This window comes from Rattus norvegicus, chromosome 4 (assembly GCF_021556685.1).
Source record: "Rattus norvegicus strain SHRSP/BbbUtx chromosome 4, alternate assembly SHRSP_T2T, whole genome shotgun sequence".
In the NCBI taxonomy this organism is placed as follows: domain Eukaryota; kingdom Metazoa; phylum Chordata; class Mammalia; order Rodentia; family Muridae; genus Rattus; species Rattus norvegicus.
Window position 1 is genome coordinate 29,727,261 of NC_141537.1, and position 17,102 is coordinate 29,744,362.

The following is a 17,102-nucleotide window of genomic DNA, read 5'->3' on the forward strand; positions in this document are numbered from 1 at the left end:
TCAGGAACGACACAAATGTTTTGCTCGGGATTTATAACTTGGTTTCTCAAAAGCCATCCCTAGGTCGAGCTTTTTTTGGTGGGGGGAGGGGCAGGGGATCCTAATATCCACAATTTAGGCTTCAAAGTTTTCCACCTCAGTTATTTCAGCTATTAACTAAAGCTCCCAATTTGTATAGCATACCGTGTAACAATCTTCTTGTGTTGAGGATGTCACTGCTAAAAGACCTGAACTTCAACTGGTAATTAATCTTTCTCCATTTCCCTCAGTAAAACATATGGTGTTTGTGTAGCACCGTCTCAGCATTTAACTGTGGAATCATGGGACGTAACCATGATAATTAGCATCTGAGTTCTCGCAGATGGATCCGAGAGCATGTAATTTATAGGATACAAATGACATCGATGCGGACTTTTTTATTGAGAAGAATAGCTACCGGTATTTTTGACGGTACTAAAGTCCCATTTTTATAATTACCACACTATTTTTATTGAAATAAAAATAAAAATCCCATTTTCTTTAAAAGTATGAAAGAATGAATATTTGAAGCAGTTTTATCTTGCTAATGTCTGCCTCTGTCTGTTTATCATTTGGAAATTGTTGTCTCATGAAAAAGCCATTCGTCTTGTCTATTTACATATAAATGATAGATACATTTGAATAATATGGTAATGCAGCTACAAGGACAGCTAGAGCTAGCAACTTGCATATATTACATGCTACCAAGAATGGAGGCAGATTCACACATCAATGCAAATAAAATTTCTTTTGTTTCCTTCATGATTTGGAGTCAATAATGTATTGAGATGGCTTGGGCTTGGAACTTTCCATTCATGTTTTCTAGGATGTCTGATTTACATATTTTAATAAAAATCTAGATTTTTCTATCTGTCCTTACTCCTTTCTATAGTGCTTTCCAGAAAGGATATTTATTTCCTCCCTCTAATTGGACAATTAAACTGAAATAAAAAGCAGGGCTTGGGACACCTAAATTAACAGACCTGATAGAGAAACTGACAACCACAGTATGATAATATCTTCAAATCTTAAAAGAAAGTGCAATACGGTCATCAGGCAGATAACAATGCGTACGTGAGGTCCTATGTCGTTCGATTATGTTCTGTAGAGTTGGCAGCCAACCTGATGGTAATCCACTGCCTTCTGTAATATTTGCTGATTGAGACTGATAAGCCTTTTTCTTCGTGTGAGTGAAAATGTCCCTGTCCCTGTGCTAGAGGACTAGATATGGAAGGTCTTAATCAACCACATGTCAGGCAGGCACGGCATCCTACGTGAGGAGGGTGGTCATGGTTTCTGCCTCCTCTTTGTTTCTCAGTTTACCTTATTTTCTTCCCTTTCCTCAGGGGGCTTGCCTCCCTCTCAGTATTCTCTGTGTCTCCATCTGCTCCCTCTGCTGAAGACCCTTTGCTACACCCTGTTCGTGAGTTACACGGTGTTCCAGGGAACCACTGAAGTCTGAACCTCTGAGTTTCAGGGTCATCACCAGTTGGTGTAGAAATGGCAGTCACTCAGTGTTAAAGATCATTCCCCTGGAAATGGTCTAAAGGATTCTGTACAGTGCTACCCAGATTCTTACTCTTCGTACTTACACTGCTGATGCCTTAAGAGTGAAAATTTCTCCACATTCTAGTAGATAGATTGCTCGCAACATAACTCGCAAAAGCATACTTGTCTTGCATGTGTCCTATCACTAGGAAGTGACGGCGAGTCTGTCGATTGAAATGCCTTTGAGGGATGGACTGAGTACCACCATGGGTGTAAGGTAGGAAGCTAGAGAGGGTGATGTTTTCTTGGGTGGTGGGAGAAGGATGAAGACAGGGCGGTAGAGGAATGTTTAAGGGAAGTGTGAGCACAACACTGAAAATGCAGGTCTGCTCTGTTAGTTTTTCTCTTTGGACCGTGCTAAGGTCTCACGTCCGTGTCTGTCTCTCTTGTGTTTAAACAGGGTCTTGCTATTGCGCTTTGGCCAGTGTTGGACATAAGATCCTCTTGTTTCAATTTCCCAAGCCCCGGGGTTGACTATAGGCATAGACCACCATCCCAGCTCATTGTTACCTTTAATGTTCTCTTGTACTGTTGCATAAAACTATGAATTTTACCGCCTTAAAAGCAGAAAGCTATGAGCTAGGTTGGGTTATTTTCAGGCCCATCTTGCTTTATCTTCTGGTTAGGAGATATCTCTGTGTGTGTGTGTGTGTGTGTGTGTGTGTGTGTGTGTGTGTGTGTGTGTGTGTGTGTGTGTGTGTATTTCCCACTGTTCATTGTTGTGGCTGTACTTGGTTGTAGTCTTTGGTCAGAAATGGGAAAGGAGACTTGTTTTCATAAAGCAAGATTCTATATTATTGCCCTATACATTCCCTGATGTGTAGGTAAACACACATGCATGTTTGTGTGTATGTGTGTGTGTGTGTGTTTGTGTGAACCTATTTACACATAAACTTGTAGCCTTTTTGAAATCAAGCTCAAACATTGCAATCTAAACTTTCCCAAAATTTATAATGACATCATATTTTAAAACTGATGGGACTTACTTCCTGGGTAGCATTATTTTTGTTGCTCCATGTCGCCAACAGTACTTCTCACTGGGTTTAGTGGCTATACTTGTTTTTTCCAGTCACTCAGAAGACTGAGGCAGGAGAGTCACAAATATAGGCTAGCCTGGGCTTGAGAACATGTTAAAAGCCAGCCTGGTCAGATTAGTGAGATCCTGTGTGGACAGACATCTCCGTGGCAGAGGTCTACATTTCTTACCCTCCTATTGGTGTGATAGAATCCATGACCAAAAGCAATTCATAGAAGGGTTGATTTTGACTCCAGAAGGGGTGAGTCTATCCTGGGGAGAAGCAAGACAGTTTGACAATTTCTGAGATACTGTAAAATCATTGCTTTCATGTTTGAATTGCATGTTTAGTTGGGGAGGCATGCCAGGGAACGGGAGGCACAGAGGCAAGAGCTGGGAGCTCAGAGTTATGTTTTGAACTGCAAGCACAAAGCTGAGGGAAAATTGGAGTTGTGATGAGACCGTGGACCCCCAAGGCTGGCCATCACCGAACTGCTTCCTCAAGGAAAGCCAAAGTTCTCCACAATGTGCCCAATCATTGCCACAGCTGGGGTCCACATGTTCAAATTTGTGGCATTCATCATTCAAACTATCACAAGTTCATGCGTACATTGTAAAAGACCTTGGAATCAATTTCCACTACCAAATATAAACAAACAAAATCCCCTCAGAAAACATGGAAAAACTCTTTTTGAAATCACATAAGGTAAACAATACAGGAAAAAATTCAATAGACCACACTCATTAAAATCCTAGACGTACAGGGAAAGCAAGAGGTTTTGACAAATTTCTAGACTCTATTGTTTCTTTGCTGTCCATTGTATCTTTCATTAGAGTTACATTGTAGTGACTTTCTGAGGTACACCTGTAAGCCTCACTGTGCAAACAGGTCATACGTGTGACAATGCTCATGCAAACAGGTCATACGTGTGACAATGCTCATGCAAACGGTTCTTTGTCAGGGACTCTAACCCTAGCTCCTTTACATTGTTCCCATCAACACTGTAGTTTTCTTAAAGTCTTCTGAGAATAATGAGATAAAGGATAGAATGTTAGTGATATGGGGGGGGACCTCAAGGGGATAACTTCGGAGTTAATTATAATCAGCCCAGCAGTTTAGCGGATAACAGAACTTTGTTCATCCTCCCAAGCACCATGAAAAGTTACTAAAACTGTCTGAAACTGAGTTTCTCACCCACTTTCACAGCACGTGGAGGTCATGAGCTGGAAGCTTCAGAGCTGGGACTTGGGCATGGCCTCCGCAGGTGGCTTATGTCTCAGTGACAGGGCACATGAGCCCCTGAGAAGCATGCCTCCAGCAGTGCCTTCAGATGAGAGATGGTAAGGGTTACCTTTGAACAGGGAAAGGCTTGACAAGGAAGGCGCTTCTGTAGTGGCCTAATATGCTGGTATAGCTCGCTGCCTTTCACTGTGGGTTTAAGACTTGAAAGAAAAATATGATACCACTTAGAAACGGCGGCTCACTGAAACATTCAGCTGAGACAATGCTAGCAAACAATGCCTTCTGCTTAGACAGAAAGCTTAAGCAATGAGTTTGTGGCTAGAAACAACAGATTTTTTGATAAAAACTAATTGAGTGCCACATCATTGTGTTTAATAGTATGACGAAAGAGAGAGGCATAGCAAACAGAGGAACATGGTTATAAAAATGCATTTTGTGGCCAATTACCTACCTCTTGCGTTTTGCTTTAGATTGTAAAGGAGCGAGCAATCTTGGGCATCCTTGTCATTGTGTGTTTAACAGCCATGATGTACAAAAGGAAGCAATCCAGGCATGGTGGCTGGTGCCTCTGATTTTAGCCCTCAGGGAGCTGAAGCAAGCAGAGATCTATCAGTTCAAAGACGCCACATCTACACAGAGACTTCCAGGACAGTTAAGGCCACTTGATGTGACCCTACCAAAACCAACTAACTAGCTAGCTACCTGACCAACCAGCCAACCAAACTAAGTCAAAAAGTTGAGTGAGCTTATGAGACATGGACAAAATTTCAATTTTACAGGATACATAGGTTTTAGATATTAACTACACAGTGCTTAAAGTTATCAATACAGTATTATGTATGGACAATCAGGAGGCCAGTTATTACCTAACCTATTCCTGAGCCCTCGAAAACATGTATATAGATCGTATGCAAATGTTAGTCTATGAATTACTGCTCAAAAACTGTCAGTGAAAGAAGGAAAGCCAAGAGACTATAACTAATCACGATAGCAATAGATACAGTCATTTTATTTTTCCCGCCATGCTCTGACCTATGGCAATGGGGCCAAACATCATACATGATTGAAAGATCACCAAAAACCCCATAATGTGTTTTCATAGTTCAGCAAATTTTATAAAACCCACCCAGAAATGTCCATTAATTTGTGAGATTGTGATGTTTGTTTTTACTTTAACATCCTAAGTGTTGGGTAGGCTCTCCATGCATTAGTCACTAACTAGGGCTCCATTATAAATTAGTGCAGACTACAGAAGAGAGCTCTGTGAACTGAACTTTGAGACATTCCCTTCATCGGTAGCAGAGGCTTGTGCTGAGGGCCCTCTGTATAAAAATAGCCCCGATTTCCAAATGAGCTGAGTTTATCAAGGGCAGTGACTCCCTCCCTGTCTAGTGCATGTCAGGCTATCGGGTATATTAGATATCTCATTAAATGTTTTAAATCTCTCAAAGAAAGAGAGATACAGAGACAGAGACACAGAGACAGAGAAAGACAGAGAAACAGAGACAGAGAAACAGAGAGAAAAGTGGCAAGAGGAGACAACATTTTTATCACTCTAACTCACATTGAAGAGTTTTCCATTACAAAACTCTAGACACACATTACTTGGGGATCTTGTGCAGCCAAAACATGCCATGTGGCTTCAGTCTTGCCAACTAAACAAACAGTTCCGCTCATCACTCCAGGGTAGAGCATGTCTACCTACCTGATTTACATTCTCACAGTATTGCCTACATTCAAACTCTTTTTTCTTCCAAGTAAATGTTCTTCTAAGTGGAAGTTACAGCACAAATCTGACACTTTATCAGATAGAGCAGCTTCAGACAATGGCATGGCAGCGATACATGGTCGTCATGTCTGAGAAATTAATGAATCTTTTTTGTTCAAGGTGGATGTGCCAGTGAGAGTTCCCTATTGCAAAGCAGAAACTGTGTCTGGTTAATTGAATGAGGACACCTTGTAGTGGGTATCATGGCTGACAGCTTTGCTTATATACTTTAAAACAAGAAAGATCAGATGATGCTGGGTCGCCAAAACCAGAGCCAGAGCCATGGCAGGGAAGTGTGCCCGACCTGAGCACATGCGGCCATCAGAAGTGTTTAAAGAAAAGGTTTTCCCTCTCAATTGCTTGTATGGCTTCCCTAGGTTAATAAATGTCACTACTTGCTAATGTTGTCAAAAAGTCAAAATAACTGCAGCCTCATTGCTTCTTGGGTTGTTCCTATCCAGTGATCCAATAGTGTTTGTTTAATTGGCAGAGCTGAAGTCACATGCCATGTTTTGGCTGTACAAGACCCCCAACGTAGTGTATACCTAGCATTTGTAATGGCAAAGAGGTCCTGTTTCTTACCAAGAACAGGCTGGTCTTAGTGGTACATGCTTGTAGTTTCAACACCCAGGAGCCACAGGCAGAGGTCTCCAGGAGTTGCAGGTAGTCAGCACTGTATAGTAAACTCTTATCTCAGAAACTAACTAATTAATCAATCCTCAAAGCACAGCAATGGTTTTTTGTTTGTTTGTTTTGTTTTAGCATACATCAGGCATTCCAAGGTAGAACATGGTATCCCCGGTCCCCTGAACCATCTCATAGGCAGTCACTAGAGTAACTTTATTACCCAGTCACAGCTAGGAATGTGAGGTGAACTGCAGGTGATATGCCAACAGGCCCTCCATTTATGATCTCTGAGAAATCATCTACATTGTAGATAGGCAAGAGTGAATCTAGCTTTTAAAAGGTGGCCTAGAATGCATCTCTACCTCTATAGATATACAGGATGATACTAAATATTGATAGAATTCAAAACTATATTCCAACACCAAGTTTTGCTAGTCTTTGTTTCTGTTAAATAAAGGAACCCTGCTGTTATTTGGTTGTCCCAGGATTTGATTGATTGTCCCAAACTACAACGAGATCTTAACAGAGTGGCCATAAAGTCTACTTGTGAGATGCTGTTTCCCTCTACTATATTTGCTTCATCAGCTTTTTCCAAACCTATTGACGGATAAACTGACTTTATAGGGGAGAAAAGTCAATTGGACGTACGAGAGGGGAGTTGCCCTTGACCTCATTCTCCTTGTGCTTGAGTTAGTAACTCTGATAAAGAAGTGGTGACGATGTGCATGGCCAGTCTGTGTCTGTCATAGGCAAGGCCCATAATTAACTGTTAGCTCGATGTACTCAAGGGTCAGAAAATCATCTGGGAAAATCAGGAGTCCAGCCTTGCAGGTAAATGTTGTGTCAGACAATGCACTTGACTATTTTCTAAAGGGCAGGTTAGCTGAATATAGAAAAAAAGACAGTGCAAGTGTGGTAACTTACAAATGATCCGTGTAAGAGAAGACGGGTAATAGCTTTGCTCCAGTGTGCACTGGTACCGAGAAGTCACAGCAGACAAGAGCCGGCATAGGCTGTGCGCATGTTGACAGGAACTGGAGCAAAGCAGAGTTGCCACAGGTTGGCTAATAGGATGACCAGGTGACAGAAGTGAGAGCAACGAGAAGCCAGCAGAAGAAGGGGGGCAGTGCCCATGTTCTAGAAAGAACATAGAAGCCACTTGCAAGAGCTCAAGGAGACTGGCTTTATCTTTTTTGGAAGGAGTATTCCAGGGCTCTGCGTTACTACTAAATTAAACTTGGCATCTTAGAGCCTAACAAGTACTTTATCACTAAATGTGCTCATTTAATAGGATGAGCAGAGCCTCATCTGAAATTTAGTAGGAAGGGTTCCTATCTTGTGGTATCTGCATTGCAATAACATGTTATTTAACTGACTTGGGACATGTAAGTCCTGGTGCACACTAGAACCTTGTAGTAGGCACGAGATTGCTCCGTTTTGCTGATAAAGAAAACCAGGTTGACAGGTCAGCAGAGGCTGAGAGATGAGAACCTGGTGGTACTTTACTTTCCTGATGGTTTCCTGATGCTTTTAAGTGTTAACGTTCAGGTCTCCAGACCTGTTCCTGGTTCTTGTGAATTGGATTGATTTCAAGCTCTTTTTGGTTCTTTTGTTGCTACCTTGAGTTTCTGATCCTGATCTCCTGAGCAAAGGGATTCCAGGAATGTGCCATCGTGCCCTGCGAATTTCATGATTTTATTTATTAATTTGTGACTTGGTTTTCTTTAGTCTTCCCTAGAATTATTATATATACAAATAAAGTGATTTTATTTTCATATCTAAACAAGAAAGTGAAAGAAAGCCAAGTTCACTCAAGTACCTCATGCTCTTTGTAGTAGCTGCACCCTATCGTCTTTCGAGTCTCTGCAGGCCTGGAATCCCTGTAGCTCTGTGTCCTGTCACTATTCACAAAGCAGGCATCTCGTAGGTAGATAGCAGAGGAACCAGTCTCACCATTATTGCATGAATTTGTCTCATCTGGCACATTCTTCTGTAAACAAACTAAAACTGTTACGCACATTCAGTTGATCGTTAATGGATTCGTTTATCCTTCAGCAAAAATGGATTCCCTTGACAGACCCTTCTCTTCTGAGTCTAAAGATACAAACATGCAGCCTTTACCTCAGAACAATGATACACAGTAGTGATGCTGCCACTCTGGATGATAATGCAGCAGCTACGAAGGATTTCAGGGCAGTCTGAACTCTATAGCAAAATCCTCTATACAGAGGGCAGCAAAAACCACACATAAATATACAAGACGCATCGTGTGTTTCTGCGTCTGTCTTTACTAAGGCCTGATACCTGGATGATGCTAGGTAATGGAGCTCCACAAACCACTGGGGTTTAGATTGCAGCCACACTTGCAGATGTGCGGTGGGACCATGGCACTTTTGTGATTTGATGAAAACAACCGAAAGTCTGGCTTGGACTTCATGGCTTTCCTTTATAAAAGATGTTAAGGATGCTGTCATTTTATATATATATATATATATATATATATATATATATATATATATATATATATATATATGTGTGTGTGTGTGTGTGTGTGTATGTATATATGTGTATATGTATATATATATATATATGAAGAGAGAGAGAGAGAGAGAGAGAGAGAGAGAGAGAGAGAGAGAGAACTAGTTCTGCCAGTGATTATGCATTGTGAGCAGGACTTCTGTCATTCAGAAGCTAAGCTGGTACCAAAGGTAGAAGAACAAATGCAGACCCTGTGGCCGGCTGATTGTGCAGACAGTGTGAGATGTGAGGGTTCTGAACCCTAAGGAGAAAATGGAGACATGAAAAGGAATCGAGCTAGCTTTCCATCAGGGCTCTTTGATGAACCCCCTGCTTTCTCTAATTGGCAAAACAAAGTCAATTAGCTTCTATTCTCTCCTTTTCCCTGGTGACTTTTCTCTTCTAATAAGGCACTGTAGTTTCAGTCATTTCCAGGAGCTTGGCCACGGTCTGGCAGGATTTGAGGATTTGTAGTGTCTTCGTCTTGAGTTTGCAACACACTTGCATTTTGCACTACGGTGTCACTTCGTGTGGTGGCCGTTCCTATTACACGCCCCGACCATAGCACAGGACTTGGCTATCTGCTCGAAGACGGAAGTGAGTCTGACTGTAACCTTGATGTAAATGAATGCCCAATTCTCCAAAATAGTCATGAGTATCCTCCACTGTATTTCAGACTATTTTGTTTGAATACATTCTATCTCTGTCGATTTCTTTTGTTTTCATTTCACTTTCTCACTTTGATAATTTTCTCATTCAGACCACAAGCCTTTAGTAGTCAAGAAATCACAGGAAGATGAGCTATGAGAAACAAGAGGGTTTCTTGGGGGAAGACAGCTTTAAGTTTCTTTTCCTCACCAGAAATGCTACCATATTTCTTATAAAAATAATAAACTTGCATGACTGGGCACGGTCATACAAGAGGAGCAGGAAGGTGGCTCTTTAAGTAGAATAAAACTTTTAAAAACATGACTGCAAAGGAGTTAGAGAAAACTTTCCTTACAAATGCAAGGTTTTATTCGATATACGTGTTCAAGATTAGGATGAAGCTAATCAATGATTCCAATTACCTTTGAATTAAGTTTGATTAGGTCAGTGCTGACTGTAGAAAGCACCATTAACAAATCCTACGTGGGAATGTGCCCAGTGCTATGTGGCATACAAATGGACTGGAGGTAGCATTCCACTAATGTTCCCAGCAGCTGGACAACTTGGTTTTATTTTAGTATCTACTCCTTTCATCTTGTTTACTGTGCATGTATGTGCATGTATGTGCATGTGTGCATGAGTTCATGTGTATGCACATGCATACATTTATGCATGTATTCATGTACCTGCGCATGGGTGTGTATTAATTAGTTCATGGACACATGCACATACCTGTCCATATGTGCCTGTGTGTGTGTGTGTTTGTGTGTGCATGTATGTGTGTGTGTGAGTGTGTGTGGACACACGGTATTCTGTAGCACAGGATGTTCTTGAACTCCTGATCCTCTACCTCCACCTCTCACGTGCCGGGATTATAGTCATATGTCACAATGCTTACATTTCCTTTGTGAAAAGCTGTTATTCCTTATATTAGATGAATATTTAGCTCAGGTCTCATACCATTTGAGATTAGTGTGCACTCTTTGTTGTAAAGGTGTGTACTTGCCTCTTCAGATGTCAATCATGTGTTTGGGGTGATGTCATTGTCACGCTTGCATGGAGATAAGAGTCCTTTGGTTATAGGTTCTTTGGGAAAACAGAGGTTTTTAACCTTGAACTTTCTACAGTAAGCCTACTTCTGTTCTTTGGAAACACACAATTAAACTTCCTTATACTGTCTTTTTTATATATGTCTTTTTTATATCTTTTTTGAAAAAGTTTATTGAGGTTTTATTTTACGTGTGTAAGTATGTATTTGTACTGTGTGTATGCTTCTCACAGAGGTCAAAAGACAGTGTTGGATTCCCTGAATCTGAAGTTACGCATGGTTGTGAAGTAAGCCGTGTACAATGTGTACCATGTGAGGTGCTAGGACTTGAACTGGGATCCTCTACAGGAGCAACTCATGGATTTTACAGCTGAGCCATCTTTCCAGCCCCCTCCTTTGTCTTGTACTGATTATTCATCTTTGGGATCAACTTTTGCTTTCTCCTTAGTGACAAAGTGAAATATATATGTGTGTGTGTGTGTGTGTGTGTGTGTGTGTGTGTGTGTATAACATAATGTCATATGTGGACCATTATTTCATTGTCCCCAAGGCAGATGGTGTCCTATGATTGTGTTTTGCTCTGTTCATACTGGCCTTCCCTAGAAATAATTCCCTTCCTGCCATTACTTGAGGACCTCTCAGAGCACAGGGGTGACAAGTCTTCTCTAGTCTCCGACATGCCTTCCCTTCTTTTTGGTCTGGAGGAACTTGTGTTTACTTGGGGAACATAACTTCCAATACTGTCCTGGAACAGAGCCTGGGAAGGTGTTTTGATTCATCGTTCAGCTCTCATGCTTGATCGACACGCTAGCCAGGTCTGGTGATTTTGGTTGGGAATAATTCCATGATGATTTCAGCAGGCTGCTCCATGTTGGTCTAACTGCCATTACTTCCGCCATTACTTCCGCCATTACTTCCGCCATTACTTCCGCCATTACTTCCGCCATTACTTCCGCCATTACTTCCGCCATTACTTCCGCCATTACTTCCGCCATTACTTCCGCCATTACTTCCGCCATTACTTCCGCCATTACTTCCGCCATTTAATGACTCCCCTTCATCTCGAACGTCCTGTTATTTTATGCAGTGTTTTCCACAGGGCAGCTGCAATTTTACCAGGTCCATCTTTTCATATTCTTTGTGTGCATTGTATAAATGTGTGTGTGTGTGTGTGTGTGTGTGTGTGTGTGTGTGTGTGTGTGTATAATTCTCCTTTCACTGTAGCTTCAGGAGATCAAACTCAGGTTGTTAGACTCGGAAGCACCTTTACCCACTGAGACATCTCACTAGCCCAGTTTTTAATATATTCTGTACTGAAATAACTGTGTACAGACATAACCCACATTGCCCACTCTTTTTAAGCATTCAATTCAGTGACTGGTAAAACATTCTCAGTCATAGACTTATTCCCGCTGTCCAGTGTTTTGTAATGGAGTGTGAGTGCCTTCCTTCACAGTGGTGAAACCATCATCTTAACCACTGATGCTGGTTACCACCCGTCTGCTTCATGACTCCAGAGATTTACCTGAGCAGCTCATGTAGTAGGAGGCACGTTCACACGTGACCTCCTCGGTGGCTTCTTTCACTTGCACAATGCTGCAGAAGTTCCCCCATCCTGTAGCTAGAGCAGCACTCATTCTCTTGTAAAGCTGAGTATATTCTATCCACAGTCATGTCTTGGATAAGTCATGTCTTGCTTATCCAGTCATCCACAGGCACACATTTTCTCTCCTAACTGTTGGGAAGAACGGTGGTGCGACCATTTATGTCCCTATGTGCCTTCTGGGATCCTGTTTCCAGTCTTTTGGGTCAAATTGCTGAATTATTTTTATAACATCGCTTTCCCTTTCTGAGAGACTACTGAACAGTTTTCTGAGGTGCATTCTGGTTTAAGATCCAGTGAGATGTATGTGCCTACTCTTTTCTTCACTCACCACCTCTGCTTTTTGTCTACACATAAGTTGCCATTGGACTTTTATCTGAGTCCTGATGGCTTGAACATCTTTTAATGCATATGTTTCTTTTTGTTCTAAGCATTTTTTTTTAGTTATTTTCAAATGATTTCTCCGTTTCATCTTCTCTTTGCTCTATATTTTATCTCTGTAGGATTTAAGTATCTGACCTTTGGGTTGTTTTTCAAGTTTTTCTTTTTTTCTTTTATCTTTTATTTCGTCTGTTTTTAAATTATCTTTTCCTTGAGCTCGAGGTTACTGGTTACTGGACATTTTCTCATTTTTATGTTTTAAATGTTCTAATTAAGATTTCATGTTATGAAATTTCTAGTGGTATGCATTTGTGATATATTCCATTTATTTCTTTTGATTTTAAAGCTGCAGCATGCTTTATCTAACAGTGGTATTCAACACTAGTGAGCCTATCTTCCCCCTGTTACCTACATTTTTCTTGTAGTTTGCTGTGGGCTGGTGTGTAATTTTAAAAATTGATTAGGTTCTTGGTCCAGAACAGTCTGATTGAGACTTACAGAGTGTGTGGGTAGCAGGTAGACTGCTCTTCAGCATAAGGAGGAGCTACTCCATCTCATGGGGATGCTCTCCCCACCCTCCCTGCTGTGCTGTCCCACTGCACGCAAAGACTCTTCCTGTGCTTCTTTGAAAAATCGCAATTTTTTTGAGAATTTCACGCAACATATTTTGATCATTTTTATATACCCCTCTCCCACCTCATCTAAGATCTACCACTCTTCCTTATCCATTCAACTGGGTGCTTTCATGTTTTTAAACCTATAGAATTCAGTTAGTGTTTCCCATAGAGATTTGGTGTGTTGCCGTTCCCTAGAGCATGGTCATAGAGAATGATGAGTAAGGGATGCCCAGTGGAAATGGATTAGGGGATAGGCTGCACTTAGTATTCTTACTTTGGATTCCTCTGATCTTACTTGATTTCTTGTTCCCGATACCTTCTCTGTGTTTTAGAGAGGGGCCTTTCTGTAGACAGTAGGGAAGGTTAGTCTGAGGCTTAAGTAGCTACTGAGGACTGTCAGCTAAATTTTCATGTCATCGATGTCTAGATGTAGACTTCCCATGTCTCCACGTCCCTGTCTCCTGACACGTCTATATATAAACAGTATTGTCTCTACACTTTCTTCACTTGCTATGCTAATGCACTTAGTGTTTGCTTTGGAGCCTCTGAAATGTGTCGACATGTGGATTGACAGAATATCAAGTGGATATTCTTTCTGTCTGTCATCCTTATGTTGGAGCCTCATCTGTCGCTAGAAAGCTCCATCATGGACGGTTCTTCCCTTAGATTGTATAAATCATGGTGTAGTTTGCTAACTTTTGTGCAGGTTCATGTGAAGCACAATGTGACGAAGATCATGAGAGTGAAGATGATCAGATTAACTATGTTACCATCCAGACCCTAACACTTTAGAGCTATAAACAAGATCCGCAGTGGACCTTTATTAAGGTTTTTATTCAGATAGGAATACTTATCCCTGCTAATTGTGGTTCGTATGGCTTGTCTCAATGACTGAATGATGGTGGCGTAGGTAGAAATATGCATTCATGCTGTAGAGAAACATACCTTTTGGCTTTTCACAGTCATCATTTATATTGCCAAGGACCTTCTTTCTTTTTCCTTTCGTGAGTCATGGCTTCAACATTCTGAGTTAAATTCCTGGTTCAGTGAGTAATTTACTCTTTTCTATCTACTACACCCACTCCAGATTTAAATCCTCAGTAGATGCCAATGCCTCATCCCCACTTCATAATCCAGGAGCTAAAAGGCTAATTAGTCACGTCAACTGTTTGCTAAGCAAGAACTCTCCATTTGGTGGATTTTTTTTTCCATTTTTCCTTGCTGTATAGCCTGCTTTCTATCTTGGATCCCCAGTTAGCCATCCCTGTTTCTACCATAGCCAGCAGCATCTGGAAGCTCAAGTTTATTCTTTTTTCTCTCTCTTCTTTATTACTGTCTAGTTTACTTGGATATGGGGCAGAGGCAGTGATGACAGGCAGTGCTAGTTATCTAGTTAGAAGTTGAAGAATATGTTGAAGTTATATAAATCTGACAATAGAACAGAAACTCATTTTTTTTAATCTTTATTAACTTGAGTATTTCTTATTTACATTTCGATTATTATTCCCCTTCCCGGTTTCCAGGCCAACTTCGCCCTAACCCCTCCCTCTCCCCTTCTATATGGGTGTTCCCCTCCCCATCCTACCCCCATTACCACCCTCCCTCCAACAATCACGTTCACTAGGGGTTCAGTCTTGGCAGGACCAAGGGCTTCTCCTTCCACTGGTGCTCTTACTAGGATATTCATTGCTACCTATGAGGTTGGAGCCCAGAGTCAGTCCATGTATAGTCTTTGGGTAGTGGCTTAGTCCCTGGAAGCTCTGGTTGCTTGGCATTGTTGTTCATATGGGGTCTCGAGCCCCTTCAAGCTCTTCCAGTCCTTTCTCTGATTCCTTCAACGGGGGGGCCTGTTCTCAGTTCAGTGGTTTGCTGCAGGCATTCGCCTCTGTATTTGCTGTATTCTGGGTGTGTCTCTCAGGAGAGATCTACATCTGGTTCCTGTTGGCCTGCACTTCTTTGCTTCATCCATCTTATCTAATTGGGTGGCTGTATATGTATGGGCCACATGTGGGGCAGGCTCCGAATGGGTGTTCCTTCTGCCTCTGTTTTAAACTTTGCCTCCCTATTCCCTGCCAAGGGTATTCTTGTTCCCCTTTTAAAAAAGGAGTGAAGCATTCACATTTTGATCATCCGTCTTGAGTTTCATTTGTTCTAGGCATCTAGGGTAATTCAAGCATTTGGGCTAATAGCCACTTATCAATGAGTGCATACCATGTGTGTTTTTCTGTGATTGTGTTACCTCACTCAGGATGCTATTTTCCAGTTCCATCCATTTGCCTATGAATTTCATAAAGTCATTGTTTTTGATAGCTGAGTAATATTCCATTGTGTAGATGTACCACATTTTCTGTATCCATTCCTCTGTTGAAGGGCATCTGGGTTCTCTCCAGCTTCTGGCTATTATAAATAAGGCTGCGATGAACATAGTGGAGCATGTGTCTTTTTTATATGTTGGGGCATCTTTTGGGTATATGCCCAAGAAAGGTATAGCTGGGTCCTCAGGTAGTTCAATGTCCAATTTTCTGAGGATCCTCCAGACTGATTTCCAGAATGGTTGTACCAGTATGCAATCCCACCAACAATGGAGGAGTGTTCCTCTTTCTCCGCATCCTTGCCAGCATTTGCTGTCTCCTGAGTTTTTGATCTTAGCCATTCTCACTTGTGTGAGGTGAAATCTCAGGGTTGTTTTGATTTGCATTTCCCTTATGACTAAAGATGTTGAACATTTCTTTAGGTGTTTCGCAGGTTATTTGTCTCCCTGCGGTCTAACTTCTTGAGTTCTTTGTATATTTTGGATATAAGCCCTCTATCAGTTGTTAAGATTGGTAAAGATCTTTTCCCAATCTGTTGTTTGCCATGTTGTCCTAACAACAGTGTCCCTTTGCCTTACAGAAGCTTTGCAGTTTTATGAGATCCCATTTGTCGATTCTTGATCTTAGAGCATAAGCCATTGGTGTTTTGTTCAGGAAATTTTCTCCATTGCCTATGTGTTTAAGACTCTTTCCCACTTTTTCTTCTATTAGTTTGAGTGTATCTGGTTTGATGTGGAGGTCCTTGATCCACTTGGACTTGAGCTTTGTACAGGGTGATAAGCATGGATCGATCTGCATTCTTCTACATGTTGACCTCCAGTTGAACCAGCACCATTTGCTGAAAATTCTTTTTTTCCATTGGATGGTTTTGGCTCCTTTGTCAAAAATCAAGTGACCATAGGTGTGTGGGTTCATTTCTTGAAAAAAAAAAAGAAAATTAAAATTTACAGTCAGGCATGGTGGTCCACAAATTTAATCACAGTATTTAAGAGGCAGAGGCAGAGGCAGAGGCAGAGGCAGAGGCAGATGAATCACTGGAGTTCTAGGCCAGTCTGGTCTTCTTAAAGAGTTCTAGGTCAGCCAGGGCTGCATAGCAAGACCCTGACTCAATAATAATAACAATTAATGATAAAAATATTTAAATCAATTAAGTTCCCAGTGAAATTGTGTTTAGGCATATGTTAGGACACATAAGTATATATGAAACAGAAATAATTTGGTTTCAAGATTCACACAGAGCCATCAATTCTGCCCTGTGATGGACCACATAAACAAGGTCAAGTTCAGGGGAGGTCACCTAATAAATCACCCCCAAAGGAAGATATCCACCTGACAGGAAGTAGTCAAATGTAGCATTTGGTCCACATAATTGCTTTAAATCACAACTCAATGGTCCAAAGGTTGTACCTAAAGCTTCCATTTTGAGAAAACTAGAAAAAAAAATAGGACCAAAACTTTCAAGGTGAAAAGAGGAAGAAAAGAGGCTCACTTGGTTAAAGGTGTGGTCCTGGAATTAGGGTTAGAAAATAAACAAAACACCTTAGTCCTCTCACATCTGCAAAGCTATGGGTACTACAGTCTTGGGACTGCCAAGGGCTTCTTCAGACCCCAGGGTTTCCAGGCACCGTTTCCTCTCTGGAGTTTCTCTCATGCTTATTTTTCACTGACTCACTTCAGCTACTTCGTGAGGCCTTTGGTGCCATGCGAGTTATTGCCATCTTCAAAAATTCTACACCAGTCAAAGTTGCTTTCTCCTT

The 17,102-nt window shown here is 41.3% G+C and overlaps 1 protein-coding gene across 9 annotated transcripts in view; it reads left to right on the top strand.

Moving 5' to 3' along the window:
* Cdk14 (cyclin-dependent kinase 14) overlaps nt 1-17,102 on the top strand; it is a 582,117-nt gene that overhangs the window by 250,000 nt on the left and 315,015 nt on the right.